The 7,685-nt window shown below is 42.7% G+C and overlaps 1 pseudogene; it reads left to right on the top strand.

Annotated features, from left to right (window-relative positions):
- Positions 1-1,141: 1,141 nt before the first annotated feature.
- On the top strand, positions 1,142-2,541 carry LOC129041545 (argininosuccinate synthase-like; annotated as a pseudogene).
- The last annotated feature ends 5,144 nt before the right edge of the window (positions 2,542-7,685 follow it).

Below are 7,685 nucleotides of genomic sequence, written 5' to 3' on the forward strand. Positions count from 1 at the left end.
GGTGGGAAGGGGATAGTGGGTGAAAATTATCTATTGAGTACAATGTCCACTATTTGGGTGCTGGGTTCACTACAAGCCTAAACCTCATCATTACACAGTATTTCCATATAACGAACCTGCACGTGTACTCCCTGAATCTAAAATAAAATAAGTTGAGCGACAAAAGTCTTCCTTATCACAGTTCTGCATAGAGCTGGCCTGCAGAGGTATTAACGGTGAGCAATCTTCAGAGAATGAAAGTGGAAGGCCACTGAGTGGGTGCACTGACAATGAGCATTAAATTGCAAAAGAGAAATGCAACTGAAGGTAAAGTTGGTTGGCTCTATATTATGGGAGAACTTTGAAGAGACATCCCACACGCAACCTGACTCCCTGACACTACCATATAATAATTTTCCCTCCTGGAGGAAATGGATACAATAAACCGATTGTGAGTATCTCAGGAAGAGTATCCCAAGGGCTCCTCTATGAAAGGATTTATCTGGTTGCAATAAAAGAGAACGTGTAGCATCATTAAACACCCAATAAAAGCCCTCCTTCTTCTTGAAATCACACAATTTTGCCTTTTATATTTATATAAAAGAATAGACTGACACTTATTCAACCATGTTACAAGTGAGGCATAAGAATGCTGTATATGGCTGTCACCATGGCCTTTATTTCTACCTTGAATTGAACAAAAAGAGAGATGAGAAAATTGTTTCCTAGATTATCTAGTGGTGACAACAGGGACTTAGCTATAGGTCTTGAGCAAAATCCTTTGGGACTCAGCAACATGGTCCAGTGTCCTACATGAGCTTTGATGCCTGTGACTCTCCATACAGCTGAAAAATCCCACTTCCTGGCAGAGGACAGGGAAAGGTTTCAGGAACATCTGGCTTTGCAACTGATAAGGGATGAAGAGAGAATAAAATTCTCGAACTGGTTTCAGCTTCTTTGCCTCATTATATCTGTCAGAAGGGAATATTTTCTGTGAAGTTTTACTACGTGGCATGGCCAACTGAGCCTGGAAACCCTGTTTACTAGGTGAGCCTGGAAAGCCTGTTTACTAGGTGAGCCTGGAAAGCCTGTTTACTAGGTGAGCCTGGAAACCCTGTTTACTAGGTGAGCCTGGAAAGCCACCGTCTTGGGAGTCTTGGCCATGGTATCAGAGAATAGTTGGCAGGTAAAAAAAATTGCATATAGCCCTGCTCTGTCGCCTGCCGCCTCTGCCCGGGCCCGAGTCGTTCACTGCACTGTGAAGACAGATTCCAGACGCCGGGAACTCGTGCCTCCAAGCCCAGACGCTGTGTCCAGCAAAGGCTCCGTGGTTCTGGCCTACGTTGGCAGCCTGGATACCTTGTGTATCCTCGTGTGCCTGAAGGAACAAGGCTATGATGTCATTGCCTACCTGGCCAACACTGGCCAGAAGGAAGACTTCGAGGAAGCCAGGAAGAAGGCACCGAAGCTTGGGACCAAAAAGGTGTTCACTGAGGGTGTCAGCAGGGAGTTTGCGGAGGAGTTCATCTGGCCAGCCATCTAGTCCAGCGCACTGTATGAGGACCGCTACCTCCTGGGCACCTCCCTCACCAGGCCCTGCATTGCGCGCAAACAAGTGGAAATCGCCCACGGGGAGGGGGCCAAGTAGGTGTCTCACGGCGCCTGGGAAAGGGGAACAATCAGGTCTGGTTTGAGCTCACCTGCTACTCCCTGGCCCCCCAGATAAAGGTCATTGTTCCCTGGAGGATGCCCGAATTCTACAACCAGTTCAAGGGCTGCAGTGACCTGATGGAATACACAAAACAACACAGGATTCCCATCCCGGTCACTCCCAAGAACCCGTGGAACATGGACGAGAACCTCATGCATATCAGCTATGAGCTGGAATCCTAGAGGACCCTCAAGAACCAAGCGCCTCCAGGTCTCTACACGAAGACCCAGGACCGGCCAAAGCCCCCAACACCCCTGACATTCTCGAGATCGAGTTCAAAAAAGGGGTTCTCTTGAAGGTTACCAACGTCAAGGATGGCACCACCCACCAGACCTCCTTGGCGCTCTTCATGTACCTGAATGAAGTCGCGGGAAAGCACTCCGTGGGCCGTATTAACACCGTGGAGAACCGCTTCATTGGAATGAAGTCCCGAGGTATCTACGAGACCCCAGCAGGCACCATCCTTTACCACGGCTCATTTAGACATCGAGGCCTTCACCATGGACTGGGAAGTGCGCAAAATCAAACAAGGCCTGCACTTGAAATGTGCTGAACTGGTGTATGCTGGTTTCTGGCACAGCCCTGAGTGTGAATTTGGCCGCCACTCCATCGCCAAGTCCCAGGAGCGAGTGGAAAGGAAAGTACAGGTGTCCCTCTTCAAGGACCAGGTGTACATCCTCGGCTGGGAGTCCCCACTGTCTCTCTACAACGAGGAGCTGGTGAGCATGAACGTGCGTGGTGATTATGAGCCAATTGATGCCACCGGTTTCATCAACATCAATTCCCTCAGGCTGAAGGAATATCATCATCTCCAGAGCAAGGTCACTGCCAAACAGAACCCTGTACAGTGAGAAGCTGGGGCTTCCTCAATTTGCAGATCCCCCAAGTACAGGCGCTAATTGTTGTGATAATTTGTAATTGTGACTTGTTCTCCCCTGCAGGCAGAGTAGCGGGGCTGCCAGGCCCCAGTTTTGTACCCTGGACCCCCTGAAGCCGGCAAACCTAGTCATCAAAGGGAAGGGTGGGGGGCAGCTGCAGTGGGGAGCTCTAAAATCACAATTAAAAGAAAAAAATTGCATATAAACTTAGGGATCGGGCACTCACCTTCTAACCATGAATATACCCACCACTTGTAACTCTATTGAATAATACAAATGTAAGTTACCATGCACATATAGAGAAAAAAATGGTGGAAAAATTCCTTAAGAGTATGAGCAATAACAGCCAGTAGTACACCTAAAAAAAAGCTAGTGTTACTATGGTTAAGCATTGGTTTGGAGGTGGTCACTGAACTCTATTGCTTTCCAAGTTCTTCCAGCTTGGTCTAAGTGAGTGCATAGTTGCATGTCTATTGGACTTGAAGAAGTTTCTCCAGAACTGAGAAATTTGAAGGATTTTTGAAGTTTGTATTTCTAATTCATTCATCCATATGTTTATCCAATAAATATTTATTTAGAGCCAACTATGTGCCAGGCACTCTCCAAGTAAAGGGGATTCAGTGGTGGGGGAAAAGCAATCCAAATAAATCAACTTTATCTCTGCCCTCATAAAACTTATATTCTGGATATGGCAATAGGCATTAAGAACAACAACAAAAAAACCCAATCATACTAATAAATGTAAAATTCCCTCCTGGCTTAATGCTAGGGAGGAGAGGAATATTGTGAGAGCATAAGAAGTGGGTGGTTGAGATAGCCTGAAGGGTAAAGGATGGCTACTTCAAGGAAACAAAGACTCAGCTGGAATCTAAAGTGTTAAGTTGGAATTATTTAGCTAAAGAGATGGAGAGGAAGAGAATCCAGGAAGAGGAGACAGTATATGCAAATGCCTTATGGCAGGAAGGATCATAACACATTTGGGGGCCTGAGCGAAGCCTGGTGTGTGGAGAGTGAGTGAGAATGGTGGGGATGTGGCTGGCAAAGGAGGTCTGGGCATACAGGATTTTGCAAGTGCTTTCAACTATATCATTTGCCCCAACATTAATGGGAAACCTAGAAATACTTTCAAAATTGGTAATGCCATAATACATTTTTTTCTTTCTTTTTCTTTTTTTTTTTTTTTTGAGACGGAGTCTCACTCTGTTGCCCAGGCTGGAGTTCAGTAGTGCGATCTTGGCTCACTGCAAGCTCTGCCTCCCGGGTTCACGCCATTCTCCTGCCTCGGCCTCCTGAGTAGCTGGGACTACAGTAGCTGGTGGCCCGCCACCATGCCCGGCTAATATTTTTGTATTTTTAGTAGAGACGGGGTTTCACTGTGTTAGCCAGGATGGTCTCGATCTCCTGACCTCATGATCTGCCCGCCTCGGCCTCCCAAAGTGCTGGGATTACAGGTGTGGGCCACCGCGCCCAGCCTGTTTTTTAATTTTTTTAATGCTCCAGACTCCTTGCAACCCTGAGTGTTTCTAGAAAGTAAGGTTAAGGTCAGTCCTGCCACTTGTGGCTCCTTGGGTTGTTCACTGCATATTCACATCACACTCCATTGTGACCAAATGGGCTTTCAGGAACTGTGGGGTGGGGCAGTACTGGTTAGACATTCTCTCATCAGCAGACAGGGTTGTTTTCTCTAAATGGAGAATCAAAGGACACACTTGAAGTTGAAAGTTGTGTGAAAGGAATCTAAATTGGTTAAATGTCAGATACATCCATGATTTATGTCTCCTTTACATCTCATTGCTGTTAAAGCTATCATTCCTCTATTTGTTGGATTTGTGTGTGTGTTTGTGTGTAGGCACATGCCTAGGTAAAAAATTCCAAGGCAAGGAGCTGGTGGATGTCTGTTGCCTTATTTTTCCTGGTACCATGATAAGGTAAGGGAAACATCTGGCCTAGGAAAAATGCAAATTTCATGCCATGTACTAGGCAACTCCCTACTAGTTTTTCTTTTTTAAAAAACATTACACAAGCAATTTATACTCAGTATAATAAAATTAGGGAATTTGTACGACCAAAAAGAAGAAAATTGGGAACTCTTAATTCTATTAACATTTTGGTATATATACTGTCAGGTTTTTTTTTCTTCCTCCATGTGTGTACCTTTAAGATTTCTAATACACTTATGTTATTGAATGATTGACATGCTCATTTTTAATAGAAAAATTTTCATTTACAATGGAAATTATTCTGGAGGCAACTGGAGATGGAAAAGTCACAGCCTCCATCATGAGATGAGTGTTTTTCTGCAAAACCCAAGTTCCACAATGAGCAGTTCCTGCTTCCTATTTTCAACATAATTATTTTCTTTCAAGTGGTAACTTTAGATGACAATGAGGATAAATAAAAAGCATATCATGAGGAAAGGTAAGTCAACGTACTTAGACTTTTGGTAATCAAAAAGAATTCTCCAGAGTGGAAGTTTCTCACCTTTGTCTCTGGAGGCTTGGGAAGTCCTGGCTAACACTGGCCCTTATGCAGAAAGCAATTTGAGGTGTGGTTATTTTACAAATCTACATATACTGCATGTATTAGTTTCCTAGGGCTGTCATAATAAATGACCACAAACTGGGTGGGTTTCAACAGAAAATTCATTCTTTCATGGTTCAGGAGGCCAGAAGTCCAAAAGCAAGATGTCTTCAGGATGGATTCCTTTTGGACATTGTGAGGCGAGAACTGGTCCCATGTCTTTCTCTGAGTTTCTGGTGGTTGGTAGCAATCCTTGGTTTATAGTCTCTTGGTTTATAGTTCCCTGGTTTATAGCTGCATCACTCCCTTCGTTGCCTCCATTGTCACATGGCCATCTTTCCTGTGTGTGGTGTCCTCTATGTCTCTGTGTCTAATCTCCTTCCATTTTTCTCATAAAGACACCAGTCATCAGGCTTAGGGTCTGCCCTAATCCACTATGACCTCATCTTCACTTGTTTACATCTGTAAAGACCTTATTTATAAATAAAACCACATTCACAGGTACTGTGAATTAGGACTTGAATCTTTTTTGGAAACACAATTCAACCTGCTAAACTGCATATCTTATGATCCCATATACAATAATTTATATCATTCATAACTAGCATCATCATAGAAAAACAAAATTGCAAAGCAGTTTTATTTTCATTTATATTACATGGATCCTAGCTACAATTCCCCAATCCACACCGGAAATATTGAATAATATCCAGAATGAAACAAACAAAACAAGACAAAAATCCTTTCTTTTAGCACACTGTGGAAAGATCCTAGACCAACATCAAATTAAATCTAGGCAGTAGAAGGGACAGATAACAGATTCATGAGTCCTAAGAATGTTGTCTTCACATATTAAGGATGTATTAATGTATTAATTTAAGGAAGAAAAACACAGATAAGAGTATCTTGTAGTGGATGAGCTTTTCATTTTTAGCATAGGAAATACTGCTGTGTGCAAAGTAACAAAGCAAAAAAAATATGAGTTATTCTGCAATTTTAATATAATTGGAATGGAGCTTATTTACAGAGTAGGATATGATAAGCTTCAGTTTCACTTTAGGTAGGATGCTTTAAGAGAAATTTTGGTTTTCTGAGACTTTGGGATATAGTATAATGGTGAGCACAAATCCAATAAATTACAGTAAAATTTGTATTAATCTGTACTTAATTTTCCATATATAATTATTTTTTCTATAAAATTAAATTTTTCTGTAAAATAAAGTTAAATTTTTCTGTAAAATAAAATTCAGTGCATTGAATTACATTTGCCCACAGATTTACATTTTTTGAGATGAACTGCTGTATTATGATAATTGTCATTATGAAGGGATATGATGCAAGTAAAGGGAGGGAGGGTCTATGTTCTTTGAGTGGATCTGCTACTTAATAGCTTTGCTTCTCCAGCCTCCATCTGAAATCCTGACACCCAGCCTAAACCCTATGGCTGTTGTAGTAGACTTAATTCTCTTTGTTGTACTATTTCTACAAAACACCTAATCAGCAGTTTGAATCTAGATTCCTGCTGTAGAAAAGTGGGAGGAAAAATCGCATGTATGAATGGATGACCCAACAAGTTCCTGGTGTCCACCTGGGACTTCCCTGTTGACCTGGGATGGCTGTGAGTGGCCTTAGCCAGGGTCCTCCCCAGTGTACTGCATCTCGTGGAGGCATTCATTCTCCACAACACAGACTTTCAGAAGGATTCACTGTAGCTTGCAAGATCCCTTCTCTAATTGATTTAAAAATGGTCAAAAAAGGCTTAGAATCTACATCCAGTGATTTTAACAATTATAAAATACTCCATTTACTGGGAGCAGTGTCACACCTGCACTCCTGGCTACTAGGGAGGCTGAGGTAGGAGGATCACTTGGGCCTAGGAATTAGAGGCTGTAGTGCACTATGCTGGTCAGGGGTCATCACTAAGTTCACCATTATGGTGACCTCCCTAGAGCAGGGGACCACCAGGTTGCCTGAAGAGGGGTGAACTTGTCCAGTTTGGAAATGAAGCAGGTCAAAGCTCCCATGCTGATAAGTAGAGGGGTGGCACCTGTGAATAGCCACTGCACTCCAGCCTGGGCAACATAGTGAGTCCCTATCTCTTTAGAAAAGAAAAGGAAAGGAAAAGAAAGGAAAGGAAAATAATTTAAAAAAAAAAAGAAAGAAAAAAATACTCCAATGGGAGGGAAGCGCTAGTAACCGTAGCAAAGGAAAATAGTTGGCAGACTCGACCGCCAGTATAATACAGTAGAATAACAAGTTTCTCTATGTTCTACTGTCATGAATTGCATATTAAAATGAATAAAAGTACTCAGCTGTAGCTTAAGAGTATATGTTGACTGATGTTTAAGGGTGGTCTGTGGTGTAGACTTGAAGTCTATTTTGGGGCCTTACTGCGCCTTGTCTTAAACTGCTGTGTGAAAGGGTGGATGCAATGTTTAAACACAAACACTCTGGGTTCCTTTCCTTTCACTAAGGGGAAATGGAGAACTGTTACACTCTATTTACGGCAGTTGAGGTTTCCTGGTTGTCCTCCCCCAACCCCATAAACCATTAATAATTTTTTGTTAGATTGTATAATTTATAGTATCAGTTTTGAA

The sequence above is a fragment of the Pongo pygmaeus genome, chromosome 6, assembly GCF_028885625.2.
Source record: "Pongo pygmaeus isolate AG05252 chromosome 6, NHGRI_mPonPyg2-v2.0_pri, whole genome shotgun sequence".
Lineage (NCBI taxonomy): Eukaryota > Metazoa > Chordata > Mammalia > Primates > Hominidae > Pongo > Pongo pygmaeus.